The sequence below is a fragment of the Solanum dulcamara genome, chromosome 9 (assembly GCF_947179165.1).
Source record: "Solanum dulcamara chromosome 9, daSolDulc1.2, whole genome shotgun sequence".
Classification (NCBI taxonomy): domain Eukaryota; kingdom Viridiplantae; phylum Streptophyta; class Magnoliopsida; order Solanales; family Solanaceae; genus Solanum; species Solanum dulcamara.
The window spans coordinates 47,277,775-47,297,228 of NC_077245.1; the positions used below are offsets into that span (position 1 = coordinate 47,277,775).

The following is a 19,454-nucleotide window of genomic DNA, read 5'->3' on the forward strand; positions in this document are numbered from 1 at the left end:
AAATTATATACCATACTCGGACCTTTATGGGATTCGGTGTCATAATCATCATATACCGTACCCGGTCCTTTATGGAACTTGGTGAAAGATGTATTACAATATACACGAGAAAAGTAGTGAGTAACCATATACAATCTAAATCATTATCAGAGACTTGACAATGTAAGAAGATTAAGCTATCGTCTGAGGACCAAAATAGTAGTGTAGCCATCTCGAGTGCCTTCTAAATACCATTAAGGCCTATACCACTTAGGATCTTGGGGACTCTAGACATGTACTAAAGTAATACTAACAGTTTATAGAATCAGGGATACTCGTCGTCACATCGTCCTTAGGACTAGGAGCTTATGTATCCAGTACCTCTCAACCTATGGAGTTCAAGGAAAGTAGTTCAACCTACTACAAGAGTTTGACATTTAGAAGTGAATAAGATATACGAATTACATTTAGGACTTAAGAGTGTAGTTACCCTAGAGCTCGTATCACATTTTACTTACAATTAGGACATGCCAAAGGAAGAGAAAGAATAAGCTTTACCTAGTCTCTACTTTTCCTCAAGGAGTCATCATTTACATATATCGTACCCAGCCCGTCATGGGCTCGATATCATAACCTTCTTATTGCATTACCTTATCATCCTAGCACCATAATTATGTCAAATACATATCAAGAGGAAAGAAGGGTAGCTTTATGTACTTATGTCAAAACATGCCAGGAGAATACTTATGTCAAAACATGCCAGGAGAAAGGAGATAACTTCACATACTTACTACTCTCCATCATATAGAAGCCTTGAGAGGCAACAACTCAACTAGTATATAAATTCTACCACCGAGAAGTGAATAAGACTTATGAGTCATACTTGGAGTTCTATGAATGGAATCATCCCCATATTTCGTATATCAATCACTTAAGGCTAAGACATGCGAAAAGAAAAGAAGGATAGCTTCACATACCTCTTACGGATTACTCTTACGCGTTCGCCTTGTCATCTCCTGAACCTATTTAACATGAAAGTAATACTAAGGTTAATGACCTTTCACTTTCCAATTTCCAACTCTACACCCAAGTACTCAGAGGAGTTATTTTCTTATCCATTATCCTCGACTAGTTTGTTACTAGTTCCAAATCTATCGAAAATCGGGCAGCATCTCCCCTATAACTTCAACATCTACGAGATTTCAAATCGGACACAATATCAACAACCATAACACCAACAACAACCAGCATCATATTTACAAGTAAATCACTTCAACCCTATACAATACAAGATCCAAACGACTAGCTCCAAACTACGATACGAAAATAGAGTTTTTAATCTTTATTTCATAAAATCTTTAACCATCCAAATAGAGGGTCGTGTGTCTGAAACCATCAGAACCCACACCCTTGTTAAAACACTTTGGATCCCTGAAACACGCAACCCAACCAGCTACACCCGCAGCACCACAACGATAACCCACTACTCGACTTCGATTTAGCTATAACCACTTCAACTTAGTTTGTTTTCAACGTCAATCATCCTTATGCAATTTTTCAAATTCCAACCTTATTCAAGACATGTAATATACTCCATAACAACATTATAAACTTCAATTTGAAAGGGAAAGCCTTACCTTGTCCGAAACTCGCCAAAACTTGCCTCGGAAGTTCCTTTAGCGCGCCTAAAACTTTGTGGTTGTTTGACACACACACACAAAAGAAAAAATTCTGCATACAGATAATTTTTAAAAACTTTTAAAATAGAAAATTAGGAAAAAAATTATTTACAAAGAATCTGGAAAAAATATGGAAACATAATAACTGAAAGTAATATTTAAATTTTAAAAAAAAAATAAGCCTAAATTTGTGCCATACTTTTCTACTTAATAGTTATTTTCATTTTCATTTTCTTTTTCCTATCAAAAATTTCATAATTCACAGTATTTTAATTTGTAAACCGAAGAGAAGGAAAATTCCTTTTTCTTCGTTTCTCGCTCTTCTTTTTATAGTAATTCCATTTTCATGCAAATAATTTTTAATAAAGGATAAAATTAATTATTTTCTATGTTGCTGGAGTATATAATAAAAACATAAAATGGATGATCACTTACAAAGTGCTATTTTTGTATTTTTATTTTTATCAATTTTATTCTTATCATTGCTAAATTTTCATTTTATCATATAAAATATATCCACGTGTATTTAAATCTAAGATAAAAACTGATACTATTACTTTAACGAATTTGAATTAGAATTGATTTTAAATTAATTTGTCATTCAGAATTTTATATTTCACTCATTATAGCATGTTGATGCTGCTTATAACTTTTCAATTTTATTCTATTAATATTAAAAATAATATATTTATTATTTATATAATTTTAATATTTTAAAACTAAATCCTAATATTATCTACCATTGTTAAATGAGAATATAAATTATTTAGAATTTGAGTTGAAAAATAAACACATCTATAAAAAAGAAAAATAGAGAGACAAAATAAAATAAAATATGAAATAAAGTAAAACTAACTTAGCACGTTCCTGTTACCCCCACTATCCTACAAACACACATGTACTTAAAATTTTCAAATTTAAACTTAATCATATTTTTGAAGCAAAATTTTATTTTTCAACAAAATCAAAAATCAAAAATTCTTTTTAAAGCGGAGATTCAAGTCACTTCCTCTCAATTTAAAAGATTTTTCTATTTGTACTATCTAACAACAATTTAGGAGCAATCTATGTCCAAGCATTATAGGTATTGTTTTTCAAACACAGACAAGTAAAAGATTTATAATGCCTTTAATGACTCTATTGTTATTTCATAATTTGTAGTAGTAACATAATCAAATCTAATACTCCAGGAAAGTTTTCTTCAATTATGCATAAATGCTAGATGTAAAGCAGTGTTTAATTCACTGATTTGTGGATAAAATTATATTTTTCAGAAGTTGAAGGTATATTATTTGTTTTGATACAATAATAGTGAGATGCTTATATGTCATCATCAAAGGAAATAAAGAAATGAATGTTTATATCTTTTTTTTTTTTTTGGGGGGGGAACAGACCCTACACGAGGCTCCCACCTCTCGTGCACAGTCAGGGGTTGAGCATCACCCCCAAGCCTTAACATAAAAATAAAACAGAAAAATACAAGGAGGGGGACATAAAACCTTACCTCCGATCCTATGTTGGTACATAAGTCGGCTAACCTACTAAGGTCGGCTAACTCATCCCCGATACAAAAAGGGCTAACTATAACTAGAAAGCAGTAAACCTATGAGAGGACTCCTCCCAATACAAATCGACTAAGAAAGCATAAATGAGGGAGACTCTCCCCTTCCATGAGAATACAAGAAAGTAACCTACACTAGTCCTATTCAATTATGCTACGACTCAGGCATAGCTACATGGAGAAGAACAAGTATACGAACCTTCTATCTCGCATGGGTTGGGGAAATTCTTTTCATCTTTGCCCTTTTTAGTCATATCGTACCAAGTAGGTCCAAGGAGTTATGCAGCAACAACAATAGCAGCTTAAGGGGGGTGAAATGATAGGAAATAAATGGAGCCATAGCAGCCAGCTTTCTTGGGGTTGTAGTTAAGGAAGCTGAGGGACAGAGTATGTGTAACATGCATTTTGTATGTGGTGCAGCCCTGACTTGACCAGCTGGTTGGGTGGTTCCAGTGTTGTCGACTGATCAGGGATGTACCTGCACATCCACAATTAAACCAAGAAAGATTTCCAAGGGTGAATCCCTGGCTTAAATGTATGTCTGAAGGTGCCTTGCACTTTGGAAGGGTCCATTGTTGCTGTTTGATATGCCTGCACATCAGCAAGTAAGCAAGCCAAGAGTTCCAGGTGGAGGTTGTATACTCAGCATTGTGTTTGTTGGTGCTCCATCTTCTTGTCTTCTCATCAATGAAAACAGTCAAGGAGTTCCAAAATACTTGGATGAAAGTAGGCTGCTGCAGGTGTTGAAGGTATACAACATGTATGCATGGAGAGTTGGTGGTAGTAGGTGAGGCCCTTGCAATTGTGGCTGTTATGTCCCTTTGTCTGTGACTTTGTTTACCTGCACAAACAAGCAAACAAAGAGACAAACAAGTGTGATAGTTGTGGGGGTTGTTGCAAACCTGTAGGCATCTTCTTGTTGTCTCCAAGGTAGGATTGAGTAGCTCCTTTGAGGGTATCTTATGTGCCTGCACATAACAATTAAAGGAGCAAGGAGGTTCAAGAGTTTTGGGAAGCATTGGATCTGCTGCAGGTGTTGCAGGGATGGAATATGTATGGGTGTAGGGATGCTGTGTTGGTGAGGTCCTATCTTGGAAGGCTGTTGTCTCTCTGTTGATGATTTTCCTCTGCCAAGGTTTCCCATCAGTTGTTGTACCTGCACAAAGAACATAACAGAAAAACAAAAAGCCAACCAGACAGACAGGGGTCTTGGAGTTGATGGTTGCATCTGTGGTATCTTCTATGTAGTTGTTGTTAGTGCATGTTGATGAATCAATCCAGCAACCTACAACAATACAACAAACAACCAAAGGCAAGAAAGAACTTGCACCAGCTAGCAACAAGGAAAGGACCTCCAGGAGTGCTTTGGAGTCTGTTAGGATTTTCAACGTCGCTCGACTAACGTCTCCAATTATCCGATTGAGTTGAAACTTCTTGAGATATGTACAAACAGCCCTTTCTTTAGTTCTGCAAGATTTGGTGATTTTTTGCACCAGTTGGAAAAAAGGCACCCTCTTTAGGCCTAAGGCAGCTGACTTTTTCAAGGTCGCTCGCCTAACGTCTCCAATTGTCCGTTTGTGCTGAAACTTCTTGGGGCTTATCCCTATATTATTTTCTGCCATCCTGCAAAGTTTGGAGGCCTTTGGACAGGTCCACATGGTGCAACTCACCCTGCACTTTATTCCCTGCTGTAGCTTAGTTACAAATGTTGCAGGGAAGAAGTTGGCTTGAATGTGAGGCTGAAGAGAGTTCCTAGCATGCCCTGCTGTAGACCTTGTTCTTGGATATTTCAATTGTGTATTGTACCTGCACAAGTAAAACAACCAAAGGAAAAGTACCTCCAGGACTTCTGCACAGCTAAAACTGTGTTGTAGTTCTGAATGTCCATTGTGGGCATGTAGTTTCTCCTTGTATGCTGCATGTTGTTGGAGTTGTTGTGTGTTGTGGCTTGTGAACATGTTTCCAAGTGTTCCATGTTTTAGTGTACCTCCAGCTATCTGCAAATGCATAGAACCAAGCCTGCAAGACCAAAAACAAACATGCACAAACCTTAAATCGGCTAACTTTTTCAAGGTCGCTCGACTAACGTCTTTGATTGTTCGTTGGAGTTGAAACTCCTTGGGCTTTGCAATTACTGTATTTTCTGTTGTCCTGCAACTTTTGGAGGCCTTTTCCACAAGTTGGAAGTTCCAAATTGAGACTTGCTCTATTATGAGACTTAAGTCGGCCAACTTTTTCAAGGTCGCTCGACTAACGTCTCTATTTATCCATTTGAGTTGAAACTTCTTGGGCTCTACAGGAGGTGTATTTGCTGTAATCTTGCCCAATTTGGAGTTCTTTTGGTGTTGCATGATGTATTTGTTGAGTGTTGGTGGTTTCTTCTGACTTCTGTTGTTGATGTTAGGTTGCTGCTGATGATGATTAGTGGCCTTCACTTCTGCTGATGTAATGGAGCTTTTGCAATTGATATTGATGTTGTTGAGTTGATGCAGGTCTATGGTGGGTTATTGGTCCTTAAACATTGTTCCTGCAAAATTAAAACCAACAAGAAGGTAACTCCTAGAGTTGAATGAGCCTCCACCTGCTGTTGATGTACTGTAGTTGCTCCATGTGTTGTTGCTCAACTGCTGCAACACCACCACATGGCTCAAAGTTGCATGATACCTGGACAATGAGACACCCAATAGTAAACAGAATTGGAACTTAAGCTTCCTTTTTGATGGCTGTTGAGTGTGGATCCATATGTGTGATGTTGTGTTGCTGGTCTTTGTTGTTGTTGCTGTATGCTCTTGAGTGTTGTGATAGGTGGAAGTTCTTGGAGGGTGCAGATGTGTAGAGGGCACTCCTACTCTATCTTTTACTTCTAGCATTGTGATATTATTTCTACTGAAGCAATAAACAAGGGAGACTCTCCCCTTACAATAGGAAATAACTAGGTGGAATATGAAGAAGTAAAACAAAATACAGGTAAATAGTCTATTACACATTGGGAATGAGATCAGTCAAGAGGATAGTTTGATTCTTTTCAGAGTTTTCCTTCTGAAACTTGCCATTCCTAGCTTGTCCATCTTGATGTAACCTTTTGTTTCCTGTGGTAGCTGCTGGAGGTTGTAGAAGTGTTGTGTATCATTGAACATGTGGCTGCATTTTGATAAGGTATCTGCAGGATGGTTTGCTTCTCTGAATATATGTTTGCACTAAAAAAATTCCAATTGTTGGACCTGGGATTGTAACTTTGTAACATATCTGTGAATGCTCCAAAGTGGCTTAAGGTCTTGTTTCAGCCACTTAGTCAATAATTCAGAGTCAACTTCCAATATCACTCTATTGTGTCCATATTGAAGACACCAAGTGAGGCCAATAGTTGCTGCCTGCACCTCTGCTTGGTTATTAGTACCCATTCCCAATGGAGTTGCAAAGGCATATATTAAGTTACCATTGTGGTCTCTTAATATTCCCCCTGCTCCAATTTTCCCAGGGTTGTCTAATGCACTCCCATCAGTATTCAATTTCACAATGGAAGATGGAGGTCTGATCCACATAACTTTGGTCACTCTCATGTCTTGTAGACACTGTTCTAGCATAGGAACCAGTTCCTTCCAGCTCTGTGGCCACTTAATGTAGGGGAAAGCATTGTGTATCAGCATGTAAAGGTCCTTGACTATGGAGAATTTAACTCTAGTAGTACTAGATTTCTTTCCTCCATACTTACTTGCACATCTATTCTTCCATAAATGCCAACATACAAAGATAGGAGTGGCCTGCAACATGAGCTTCTGAGCCTCATTACTGGACTTGGCAGTCCACCACTTCATCAGTATGCTTCTCAGTGAGCAGGTCCCTTGTATTATCCCCCATGAGCTATAGAATTGTTGCCAAATATGCTTGGCAAAATTTCCAGAAGCAAATATGTGATCTACATTGTCCAATCCTGGTCTGTAACAACAAGAACATGCTGCTGGTGCTGCTCCAAACTGGACAAGTTTATCATTAGTGGGGAGTTTCTGTCTCACAGCTCTCCATAGTAAGAAAGATACTTTGAAGGGAATGTTAGCGTGCCAAGTGCATCTATCAATCAGGGTCTTGGCTCTTTTCTTCCTAACTATTTCCCAAGCTGATTTAGAAGTGAAGTTACCATGTGAAGTCAACTTCCAGCGAGCTTGATCAGCTGTGTTAGAATGATTGTCTACCTCAGTACTTAGTATCTGCTGCACCAGTTGAGGAGGGGCATATTTTCTGATTTTCTGCACATTCCACTCCCCATTCTCCATGTAATCAGATACTCTACTATTGTTGAGTCTAGGTAGATAGTTGTTATGATAAGCTAGGGGGCCAATACCCAGCTAATCATCCCACCAGAAGCTGCATGTACCAGAGTTGATGTGCCAGTGTATATGCGGCTCAATATCACTTTTATTAGCCATCATGTGCTTCCACATAATAGACTGACCTTTGTTCCATTTTTTTATAACAGGATTAGCTCTTTGGCAGTACTTAGCCTTCAGAAACTCTCCCCATAGTGTCTTCTTGGATCTGAAAGTCCACCATTGTTTGTACTGTAAGGCTAAGCACACATCTTGTATATTTTTCATGCCAATACCCCCTTCCTCCACAGGATAGCTGAGAGTCTCCCATGATGCCCAATGATATTTCTTCTTCTCTTTGTCCCACCCCCAGAAAAAGTTAGCTATGAGGCTTTTAATCTGATTGATAGTTGTAGCAGTAGGTCTGATCGCAGACAACAAGTGGATTGGTAAAGATTGCAGCACTGATTTCACCAAAGTTGCTCTGCCTCCAAAGCTCAGTATTTTATTCTGCCAGCCTCTAATTTTGCTTATAACTTTGGACACCATACCTGTATAGTATATGATTCTCTGTCGTCCAATGTAAAGTGGACAGCCCAGGTAAGTAATGGGACCATGTGTGCACTTGAAGCCTGTGATCCTACCTATCCTATCAATAATATCAGGATTGGTATTAAGAGGAAGCATGAACTGGCTCTTGTCCTTGTTGATTAGCTGGCCTGAAGTTGTTTCATAAACCTTCAAAGTCTTGGTAATAAGAGTCATGGAAAAGTTGTTTGTAGCAGTGAAGATGATCACATCATCTGCAAAGCTCAAGTGGTTCACTTGTGGACCCTTTCTTTCCATATGGAATCCAGTATATAGGTAGTGTTGGTTAAGATTATTCAGCATCCTGGATAACACTTCTGCTCCTATAATGAATAAGGCAGGTGATAAGGGATCTCCTTGCTTGAGACCTCTTGTTGAATGAAAAAAACCATGTCTTACCCCATTGATGATGACTGAATACCAGTTGTTAGACATGATCCTCCATACCATATCAATAAAGACTTCTCCAAATCCCATCCTTCTCATGACCATACAAGTGAAGGACCAAGAGACCCTGTCATATGCCTTAGCCATATCCAACTTAATCACTACATTGTCCCCAACTGTGGGCCTCTTAATGTTGTGAATAATCTCCTGAGCCAGCATTATATTTTTTGAGATGCTCCTACCTTTAACAAATCCTGACTGATTGTCAGAAATGAGCTGAGGTAGAATGGGAGCAAGTCTGAGACAGAGGAGCTTAGATATGATCTTGCTAGTGAAGTTGCTGAGGGAGATGGGCCTGTACTCTGACAGTTTGTTGGGGTGTTTAGTTTTAGGAAGTAGAACCAAACAAGCATGTGATATGTACCTGGGAATACAGTGACTATTGAAGAAGTGTTGCACCAGCTTCAGCAGATCATCACAAATGATATCCCAGCATGAGTGAAAGAACTTACCACTCATGCCATCTGGCCCTGCAGCAGAAGTAGGACTCATAGAAAATACTACCTCCTTTAGCTCCTCCTTTGTAGGTATGGAATGTAATAATTCATTCTGCTGATCAGTAACTATCCTTGGGATACATTTAATCACATCTTCATTGATTTGTTTCTCCTCAGCTGTAAAAAGTTTCTCAAAGTGTGCACAGGCTGCACTTGCAATATTGTCATCACCCTGGATAGAGTTTCCTTGTTCATCACTGATTTGATGGATGAACAACCTTCTTCTTCTCCCTCTGATGATGTCATGGAAGTAATTGGTATTGGCATCTCCATCTTTAAACCAATGCAATTGAGTTTTTTGTTTCAAGATGGACTGCTCTATCTTCAAATATCTAATATACTGGGCATTTATCTGATTCAACTTGGCTCTATTATCTTCAGAATTGTCATTGATGATATTCTCTTCAGCTTGTATAACCTGTTCCTCAAATTGTTTAACTGAAGCAAATATATCACCATATTGCTTTCTAGACCAGTGGCTAAGGGTATTAGAAACTCTTTTCAGTTTTTGATGGAAAGTCCTCATTGGATTTCCATCCACAGGTCTTTCCCAGCAAGATCTTACAGTATCAATGAAGTTTTCATTTTCAGCCCAACAATGTAAGAACTTGAAATATTTGATAGTAGGACTTTGTCTTTCAGTACATTCCAAAAGGAGAGGACAGTGATCAGAACCTGTGGAGGCCAGGTGATTAAGAGTGCTCACAGGCATGGCCTCCAACCAAGCATCATTGACCATGGCCCTATCAAGTCTCTTCCATATTCTGGCATCTGCATCTCTCTTGTTGCACCATGTGAATTGTTGTCCATGAAAACCAAGATCAGTGAGTCCACAGGCTTCTATGACACTAATGAACTCAAAGCTCTTGTTCATGTTATAAGGTTGGCCCCCCATCTTCTCTTCAACATGAGTAATTACATTGAAATCTCCAATGGTGCACCAAGGTTCTTCTCTATCAGAGAATTGCAGCATCTTGTCCCATAGATCTCTTCTCATGTAGTCTTTGCATTTGGCATATACAAAGGTTGTGAGATATTGTTTAGGCCAAGCTGCATGACTGATCTTACAGGTAAGCTGCTGTTCATCCTGATCCACAAGATTGCACACACATTCTTTATTCCAAAATAACCATATTTTGCTGTTGGTGTTGGACATGGCATTATCCATACCTAGCTGGATTCTGTAGAAGTGGAGTTGTGATATGTTGGAGAAAGGTTCCAGTATTGCAATCATAGAGAGCTTGTGGTAGTCTTTCAACCTTTGTAGTCTGTCTAAGGCACCTTGAGTATCAATACTCCTTGCATTCCAGCAAAGTGTACTAATCATCATAATTTGTGGGATTTAGACCTTGTGTTGATGTTGCTTTTGAAAGCAACATTATCTGAACTGCTGATGAAGCTTTGTTTGCTCTTCTTCCTTTCCTGCTTACTTTTGGATGGTGGCTCATTCTTCTCCTTTTCTTGCTGATTTTCCTTCTGTAGTAAGGTTGTCATAGTGGATCTGAATGCCTCCTGTTGGTTTTCCTGTTGTTCATCCTCCCACTGGTCAGGATCTTCCTCATCTTCAGAATGAGTGACCCTATATTCATCAGACAAGTCTTCTGAACTGTCTTCTTTACTAAGCACCTGCCTCTCATTGGATAAATCATGAATTTGGAGAGGTGTGGCCTGAATTTCATTGGATGTATCTTCTGTTTGCAGAGGGGTCACATGAATACCTGATTGTTCTGGAACCAGAGCATAGTTCCCACTTGGTTGCCCTGCTTGCATCTCCTTGATAAGCTTCTTTTTAATAGCATCCCTTTTCTTCTTGCTAAGAGATAAGGTGGATTTGTTATTGAGGATCTGCGCATCTGTACTGTGATTTGTCATACTGATATTAGGAGTTTGGTCCTCTCCCATATTTTGTTCAGTAACCAGTACCTCAGTTTGTTGCCTCTGACCCTTGTTGACCTGAATATTAGTCACATTACCCTGAACTGTATCATTGAGATTGTTGCTTCTGAGCTCATCTTCTTCTTGGGAATCAAATTGTTGATCTTGTATTCTTAAATTGCTAGCATTCTGAGGAGTGGTTGCAGGGGATCTATAGACTTTTCTATGGTCAACCAATAGAGATTCCCTCCCCCTGGTAGCCCCTTCCTGCAGATTAGTAGTTCTCTCCTGTATTCCCCCTTCCTCAACCCCACAGACTTCTTCAACCAGCTCAATAAAATTGTTTAATACATTTAAATTATTGGGGGAGCCATGGGGTTGTGGGAGCATCAAGTCAATACCTGGGACTTTGTCTGCAGATTTACTTGTTCCATTTTCCTGTATTACCTGCTGCATGGGGTTATGGGGATTGGGATCCAATGTAATGTGGGGAGAGGGGGGTTGCCTCTGGACTCCAGAGTCAACATTACAAGTTGGGATATTACTAGTATTAGATTTAGAATTTAGAAACATACCTGCTTGCTGCTGATTTTTCCTTTGATGGTTGCTGTTAGTGTTATGTTGGAGAGGTACAGAACTTTCTCCAAGTAACATGAAGCCTTGTGTTTTATGCTGTTGTGTATGTTGTTGGTGGTGTTGTCCATGGTTCTGCTGGACATGGTTAGTGGGCTGATCTTGTGGGACAAGATCAGCATAATTGTTAGAAGTAACATTAGAAGTAAGAATCTTACCTGGGCCATTATTGTTCTGATGTACTGGAACATATTTGCCTTTAGCTTGAGCTCCTGTGGTTCTGATACCTTGGTTGTGCTGAATATCTTTCTTGCCTCTTCTCCTTTGAGTTTGCCATTCTGCATGTTCTTGATTTCTTTTTTCAGCTTCAGCCCTGTTAGTGTTTTGTTGTTCCTTAATGTGTTGGTCTTCCTGGTGCTGTGTTTGCTTGTGCTGATCAGTAGCATGGTGCAGGACATTTCTCTTATCAGTGATGGTTTTGTCTGTGTTTCTGGTCTCCTCTTCTTGCTCATTCTTTTTCTTATTGTCATCATCTCTTCTTTTAACAGTACAAGCATGTATGGTGTGACCTTGATGTTTGCAGTAAGTACAGTAGTCTGGCACTCCCTCATATTGAATGGATTGCCACCTGCCATCTCCATTTTCATCTTCATCAAAGCCCATCCAAATGTGTTGGGGTCTTTGTTTGGTTAGATCAATTTGGATTTTGACTTTGGCTACACTACCCCTTGTTTTCTTGTAAGTGGCCAAGTCCAAGAATAAGACCTTTCCAATTGGAGACAGTAAAGGGGTTACTACTTTAAGTCTATAGCAGTGCCAAGGTAGTTCTGGTAATATAGCCCATATGGGAACTAGAGGGGTTTCTTCTTCTGGCTTGAAAGTGGGAGTCCATAGTTGGAGTCTCATAAGCTGCCCATTTATATACATTTTTCCTTTGGACCATACAGTAGAGTGATCATACTCATTGTCCAAGTCTATGTAAAGGTGTCTAGCATTAAAGTGAGTAAGTTTCACTCCTCCTTTAAGTTCAGTTTGAAGGATGAATTCCTTTCTGATGATTTCCATTTTTGGCATGGTGTTGGTAAATTTACCTACTAGAGTATATTTACAGTCAGAGGCTAGATTCACCATGAAATCTTCTTTTGTAAATACCACAGCAGGATATCCTTGTTTTGTTGTGATTTTAGGAGGGGTAATATCAATATCATCAGCTTTCATAGCCTCTTGAGCTCTCAACTTGGTAGCTAAAGTGTGAGGGATGACAGGGTTAGGAGGGGTGGATAAATTAGTACTAGGAGGCTTATTTTGAGTGACAGTCTGGTTAGGATTGGTGTGGCTAGGCTTGTTTCTAATGTTAGCAGCAGCTGTATTATTGGAGTTATGCCTTTCAAAGTTGTTTGACACTCTCATGGGGTTGTTATTAGGGATATAAGGTCTTTGGACATTTTGCTGGTTCACATTGGGATCCTTAGACACTTGTGCAGAATGTTTGTTTGTATACACATGTCCATTGGATGTGTTCCCCTGCTCATTGTGCTTATCTACAAGATCATCAGGATCAACAAGATGAACTAGAACCTGCATAAGGTTAGTAGCAGCAGTACCATGGTGCTCATTTACAGTAGGATGCAACTGCGCTCCCATGGCTTTCAACATATTGCCTTCACAATTCATAGTATTACCATCTATCCTTTGCACAAAATTATCAACAACAGTGGCAGTACCACTTTGCAGGTTCTTGGACACAGCCAGATGCTTATTTTTCAGAACATTAGGAGCCTTATTTTTCAGAGCATTATCAGTTAAACTGGTTTCATTTTGATCGACAATGACCCTATGCATTTGAGTCACATTGTGACTATGATCAACATCATCTAATGTTTGTTGATTGACATGGTTAGAAGACTTACCTGGAGTTGCATTTGGTAAGTTACTGTTGCATTGCTGATCAGTGTAATTAACCATTGAACTTTCTTTTGGCACTTGAGTGTACTCCTCAATATTATTCAATACATAAATTCCTTCCCTTTCCTGCTGATGTTGTTCATGAGTAAAATCCACAGCCACCACTTGATCAGCCATTTCACTGTGTTGTTCAACTTGTTTGGTGTCATGGCGACTTTTTAAATTTGAACTCGTTGGGGATGATTCGAGGCTTTCCCTATAGCTTGGAAGTTGCATATCATTCTCTTGAATCTTTTGATATTGGTCTCCAGTCAATTGGTTCGCCAGAGCTCCGGTACCGCCACAGTAGTGTTGACGACTTTTTGAAATTGAGCAATTTGGGGAAGATTCGAAGTTTCCTACCTGGATCGGATGATGCGCACCTACATTGTGGTCCTTTTGGTGTTGGTGTTGTGCCGGAGAAGTCGTCGGAGCTCCGACGAGAACTCTACTGTCAGTTTTCCTGGAGGTATTCGAAGCTTTTGGTGAGGAACTGAGATGGCGCTCATGGGTGGGAAGATGCGCGGCATCTTTTAGAACATATTGGCATTCATTTTGTTCGATTTGAGTCACCGGTGCTCCGGCGCCGCCATCACTTTGTTCGCCGGCGATGGTTCCTCCGGCGAAACGTATACCCAACGATTCATATTGGCATGGAGAGAAATCCCCTGCTACTGCGCCATCACGATCGTTGCCGGAATCTGCTCGAATTTGAAGGCGCAGTTCCTGCGTGTGTGCGGCGCTGCTTGGAGAACTCTTTTGCTGAGTGCTGTCAAAAGGTGCAATGAAATTTTGAGATTTTTGGACCACATCTGGCCCTTGTGTTGCTGAATTCGATTCTGCATTCCTTTGTAATCGAATCAATCCTGAATTGTGCAAAAAAATGATTTTTTGGGCACGCTGCAGTTCTTCCTCACTAATATGAACATCCATCGCTTTAGGATTTTGTAAATTGGATGAGCTGCAGTTGAAATTTTGGAATGTAGTAACTTGCATTAGATTCGTATCAACAAGATCTTTTATCCTGTATTCCTTTCGAAATTTTCCGACGTCCGGTGGTGGATCCACCGGCATTTTCGTTTTAGGACTAGATTGCCCTTTCTAGAGAGTGTTTGGCTTAGAAAGATGTTAGAGTGAGAAAGCGATGGTGTTGTCAAAAATGACTTAATGTTTATATCTAGATATTACAAGTTGGTCTCTTTTATACTTTTTTTTTTTTTTTGTATTAATTTTCGATTCTATTGCATATTCCAACTCAAATTCATGAGATGCTTAAATATGGATCATAATTTATGATAATTGATAATATTTTTCTTTGCAGATTTTGATTATCTTTTTATTGTAATAGAAATCAAAAACTAATTATATCATCTAAAATTTGGTAATTTATTTCTTTTGCAGATTTTGGCTACTTTTTGGATGATTTTTTTAATGCAATAAAAAATTAAATATATCACTTAAAATTTTGGTAATTGATTATATCTTCATTAATTTGGTGACTCATACTTATGCATAACTTATTCTCTTCCTTTTCATCTAATTTCACGCGTCAGTACATTTTTATTCTTAGTTTAAAGATAAAGAATGTAACATGTGGCTTAAGCCTGAAATTGGATCAAATGACTCATTCTATACTACTTATGTTTCGTCGTCTTTTTTCATATATCATTGGGATTTGTCTACTGTACATATTCTTTTGAATTGAATGCATTATATATATATATATATATATATATATATTCTAACCCTGCCTACGTGGTGCCCTTAGAATTCAGATTTATTTTTTTCCGTATATTTTTAGGTTTTCTTCCTACTTTATCATTATCAAGTTTAAATCCGTAACTTCAACTCGCATCCCTTCGACGACGATGTAGGAAATTCATAACCGTTGTCTCTTCTTCTTTGTGAAAACTATTTTTATTCCTAATTTCTATGAATATCAAATTTCAACAGTCGCTTATTGAATAACCAATAATTGTAGAAAAAGAAGCTTCCTCCTAGAAACCACTCTTTTTTTCTTTTTTCCTTTTCCTGATGACAATTCCAACTTTCATTCAATTAGTTACCTTTTACCGTTCCCCTGTTCCAATTTAATTTTTTGGAATTGAAATAACTATCTGATTGCAATTTCGTTGTTCAAATTTTCCTAATTACTTTGTTTCAGCAAGTCACTTATTGACTAATATTTATGTTCTCCTCTTTTCAGGTTTTAGCAATTGCTCTCTACAATCAAGTCTCGATTTTCTCATCAATAATTATACATAAAAGCTAATTTCACCCATTTGTGCTTTCTGATTTCAACTGATCTCTTTAGATTTATTAAATTATTTTGGTGAAACACTATGTTTATTTGTCTTTATCGGGTTGAATAATTTCGCTATTTTCTTTTGCATTCTTATTTTTATGGCTTTTTAGCAGGGATATAGAGGACGGCTCTTCTGCGCATTGGGGTCACACATCATAATGCTAACAAAAGGCCACATTTCAGGGCTCTTGAGGACACTTGAGATTGAAAACACCCTTGACTCTCTGATTTTAAACCATTACTTAAGCCAAACAAACAGCCTCACCAGTGAGCCAATCCACTAAGCAGGGTCGGAATAAAACTTCAACATAACTGAGAAGACGGCTGTAATCACCCCTGATTCCTTCCGCTAATGATCTTCTAATAAGAATTCCAAAACTATAGACATCACTTCTTACATTCAACATGCCAGTTCTAGCATACTTCTGGGTGATATAACTGATAAAAAAGGGAAATTGACAATTTATTTTCAACGAGCAACTCAATATTCTTTCTAAATGTAATTTTGTTGTTCAAATTTGTCTAATTAATTTACTTAATCTAAGCACTTCTGGCTAATTTTCATGTTGAACTCTTCTTCTTTTCAGGTTTTAACAATTGCTTTTTCGATCAAGTTTGATTATCACCTCAACAATTGTGAGCAATAACTAATCTCTTAAATTTGTGCATTCGGATTTCAACTGATCCTTTTTGATTTATTAAACTATTGTGGTGAAATACTTTGTTCAATGGCTCATTCATATCTGAGGTACTATATCCTTTAATTAGAATTAGTTTTTGTTAAGGTACAGTTGGGTTTTTGGGCAATGAGGAAAAAAAGTAGTTGCTAAAGATTTTAGCTCCAAAAAACTGTTGGTAATGTTTCCCTCACTACCTTTTCTTTCTATGGCCTATCACTTTTAGATATAAAAAATATATGTCACTTAACACAAATTGAAGTTACATCAACCAAGCACATGCAACTAAAGATACACTTTTAATCAAAAATCAAATAAAATACTTTTACATATGTTACTTTGTATAATGCATCTGCTGCTTTGTACAGTGCTTTTATATAGTTTAGATTCCTAATAAGAATGTTTCTTATAGTGAACTTGTAGTTCTCGCTAAAGAAATAAACTGATTCGGTATTTTACAATTTCTGATTTACATTCATATAATGCAACAACTTAATATTGTGTTTTATTTATTTCCTATTCCTGAGGACTCTGTTGATATGTTTACCACTTCTTTCATACAAATATTTACGAGTTTCACAACTCTTATATAAACACTTTTTTGTAAGCTAACTCTTAAAGCATCAAGCATATCTCAACCTTCAGAAGTTTGTTGTACCTAATCATGATATTTTTTGTTTTAAGTAAACGACATTAAAAAATGAAATTTTGATGTAAATTTAAAATCTGTGAGTTGATTTAATTTTAAATTTGGAATTCATTTTAATATTCTTGATTTGCCACAAGTTTTTAGAGTTTCTATTTAGAGTCTTTCCGAGCTAAGGTGTTCTTTGATTTTAGAATCTCATAGTTCTATTATTTATAATTGCAGTGGTTGAATATCTATTTGAAAGTGAAATCCTAATTGAAGATGCAGTTTGTTTCCTTGAATTTTTCACCAGAAAGTCTTGCTCTAGAGGGGGTATTTCCCTTCACTTTCCACCTGCACTTTTTAGTACTTTTGTATGTTCATCATTTAATATTTTAAGGATGCCGATGCTGGGATCAAACTCTCATCCCTGCAACTTATCTCTTTTATAGTTTGAGGAAGATATCAATGGAATCGAATAAGGCAACTCAAGAAAGACTTTAGCAATTTGATTCTAAATGTTTTGAGTATTGCGCACTGTTGTATTTTTATTGTTTCGCAGCTTTCGCCTTTGTGTTTTCTTCTTCTTGCATGTTAGTATTGTAGCTCATCACAGGAAGATATAGAAACTCTCTCTTTCTAATATGCTAATCTATTTCCTATTAATAAAGTTTCTTAACATTAAGTTGATTAATGATTACCACTGAAAAATCTACTCAAATTTTAATATTAAATAACACGGTTGTCTTCTAAAATCTGATTTTAAGATAAAAAGTACCTACCAGATTATTATTTTTTTGGTCTTGAAAAAAAACAAACAAGGTTGGATATTACCTGAACAAATAGTCATAATACAAAAATATAAAACGAGTGTGAAATATGAAAAATAGTTTTTAATTTGTAAAATTTGTGACGGTCTGGGAATTGATAGAAGGGTAGACAGGAAAGGAAGCAAAGGAAAAATAGAAACAGAGAAAAGAAAGAACGGAAAAAAAACTAATACGGAAAACGGTGGCACTAAATAATAGTTGGACTATTGGAGAAAATAAATTATTTTGTATTTTTTTTAAGAATGCTTCAACAATATTTGTGCTCATATATATGACTGATAAGTTTATGAATTTGCTAATATTTTAGTGACCGCACGAAGCGCGGCAAGCTCACTAGAGTGTATATATATATATATAGTATTGAAAAGTATGATGATAATTAGATATTTGTTAACTTAAGATATTCTTACGCATTTAATCAAATTCTTGAATTGAAGTGCTAAATATCTATATTCTTTTATGTGCTTATGCAGCTGAATTCAAAAAGTGAGATTTTAGTGTTTGGAGGATTCTTGGAGTAGAAAAGCAACACGAAAACTATTTTAAAATAATGACAAAATTTTAGTGTATTAATTTATATCTCTTATTTTTATGTAGAATTTCTGTCTTATCACAAAATAAATGAGAAATAAAAAAGAGAATAAGAGTAATATTGGATATGGCAAAAATGTGACATTTGCTAATTTACTAAAGTTTATGAAGGTGAAGACTAAACAATTCCAAGCCTAAATGTATAGTTTTTTTTACGTATATAAAATAAGAATTTTTGAGCAATACATTCTTAATTTTCATCATATATTATATTGATGGTAATTGTTGGATAACTTTAATTTATTTTATCCAATGAAAAAGTATGAAATATTGACTTGAGAAATTGTAAGAAAGACTCCTAGTAAAAAATGCTATCTATTGATATATTGAATTCATATTAGTTATTTTTCCCCCTTATAATAGAATGCTATTAGATGATAATTACATTTGAAGGAATTTCATTAGCATATTTAAGTAATAGAATAGTCAGAATAATTTGATGACTTCATCAAAATTTTTATCTTCTATGGCATTATACCACTTGCAATTTTGACATAATTGATTAACGTGCAATTATACATCCCTTTTCATATCATTATTTTTTGAGATTCAAATATATGAATATATCTAATAGGGTAGGTATATATAAAAGCTTAAAATTTTGAATCTCATATAAAATAAATATTTGCGTTGAATACTTTTATTGAATAAATGTTATCTACTTAACACTCACATTAAGCAAAAATATTATTACACATAGTGATGACGATTAGAAAGAAAAATGACTTTAATAGTATTATTCCCTCCTAATGATAACTATAATTATAAAAATATATTTCAAAAATTTCGATAACTTATACATATGATTTTGAATATCTTCTTAATGAATTTTTATTGCAATAAAAATAAACGTTATAGAATTATATTTCGTATATATTATTATCCGTTCAATGTGTTATCCGAAATTGATTTGAAAATAAATCTATAAAAATATTATTCAATTGTAAGAATTGTATAGTACTAAAATACCATATAA

The 19,454-nt window shown here is 36.6% G+C and overlaps 1 long non-coding RNA gene across 3 annotated transcripts; it reads left to right on the forward strand.

Moving 5' to 3' along the window:
• The first annotated feature begins 15,628 nt into the window (after positions 1–15,628).
• On the forward strand, positions 15,629–17,646 carry LOC129903986 (uncharacterized). 3 transcript variants are annotated; one of them, XR_008770341.1, is made up of 5 exons: positions 15,629–15,653; positions 15,866–16,251; positions 16,340–16,388; positions 16,544–16,607; positions 17,301–17,646. It is a non-coding gene; the product is annotated as an uncharacterized LOC129903986 (long non-coding RNA). The 3 variants fall into 3 exon arrangements; XR_008770340.1 differs by lacking the exon at positions 15,629–15,653 and having other exon boundaries at positions 15,666–16,078; positions 16,538–16,607; XR_008770339.1 differs by lacking the exons at positions 15,629–15,653; positions 16,544–16,607 and having other exon boundaries at positions 15,666–16,251.
• The last annotated feature ends 1,808 nt before the right edge of the window (positions 17,647–19,454 follow it).